Consider the following 1,382-nt stretch of genomic DNA (forward strand, 5'->3'; position numbering starts at 1 on the left):
TCAACACAAAAAATACATTTATCACTATTAGTAAACAAACTATTAGCTCTAAACACTAAGAAAACTTCCCTAACGTGGCTTAGGTAATCATAAACTACTACATATTTACCTATGCACTCCCCCTTTAAGGATTCTTTTTTCACTATGCTTGTAAGGGGTGTTGTAAGATATTCCTCATTCTTTCTAGATTCCTCTTCTTCTTTTTCAAACAACCCCTCACTTGGCTTTTCTATTTCTTTCTTTTTTTTCTCATTTTCTTCACTCTCACTAATTTCTTTTCCTTGGCTACTATTGTTAGCATTGTTCCTTAAGATCATAGATCTTTCATTGGAACAATGAGATGCTAAATGACCCTTACAAGATATTCTAAACATTGAATTATTCTAGCTTGAGTGTGTGAGATATGCTCGGATAGGTTTTGGGAAAGTTTTAGAGATGTTTCTTTTATATGTTCTCCCCCTCTTTGGAACTCATCCTTGTCATAAGATACAGAGTATGAACTTTTTTTTGACTTGATTGTTTTCTCAAAATTTGTTTTTCAACTTTAATGCTAAGTTGAAGCAAGTCATTTAAATCTCTATAAGGTAAAAGTTCAACTTTGTTTCTTATCTCAAGTTTGAGGCCACTTAAAAACCTAGATATGGTGGTATGGTTGTCTTCGTTAATCCCTGCCCTTTTTATATATAACACCATCTTTTGCCAATATTCTTCTACACTTAGATTTTTTTTGATGAAGTCCTTGGAGTTTGTCCATTGACTTCCTATTGTAGTAGGAGGGAATATGGCGGCGTCTTAAGGCTCCCCTATGGTCATTCCAATATGTAGTGGGAGGGTCTTTATGAAGGCGCCTTTCTCTCTCAAGGGCAGTCCACCAATACATAGCATTTCCTTGAAACCTTAAGGTGGCTAAGGGTACCTTTCTTTCCTCACTTATTCTATGGCAAGCAAACAATTGTTCTACCTTCATTTCCCAATCTAGATATGTTTCAACATTTTCTTTTCCATAGAAATGAGGTAGCTCTACCCTAACCTCCTTTGGGTTTTCTTTTCTTTCCTTTCTAGCTTTCCTAGGGGATGGTTGATAGTATTCGTTAATTATAAGGCTTTGCTCCCCAAAAGAATTATCTACCCTAGAGCTAGATGAATGAGAACTTCTTTTTGATTTGTTGGATTCATCTCTTTCTTTAAACATTTTCCACTCATCTTGTATCAAAGCAAATTGAGCATCCCCTTCTTTGAGTTGGGTCTCATATTGCAATTGTCTATATGAAAGTGTTTGAACATCTTGTGCAACTTTTTCCAAAAGGGTTTTAAGAATTGTTACATCACTTTCATTAGAATCGCGAGATGGAGAAGACATGGTTAAAGACTTGTCTTCTAAG

Source organism: Phaseolus vulgaris, chromosome 4 (genome assembly GCF_051622355.1).
Source record: "Phaseolus vulgaris cultivar YP4 chromosome 4, ASM5162235v1, whole genome shotgun sequence".
NCBI lineage: Eukaryota > Viridiplantae > Streptophyta > Magnoliopsida > Fabales > Fabaceae > Phaseolus > Phaseolus vulgaris.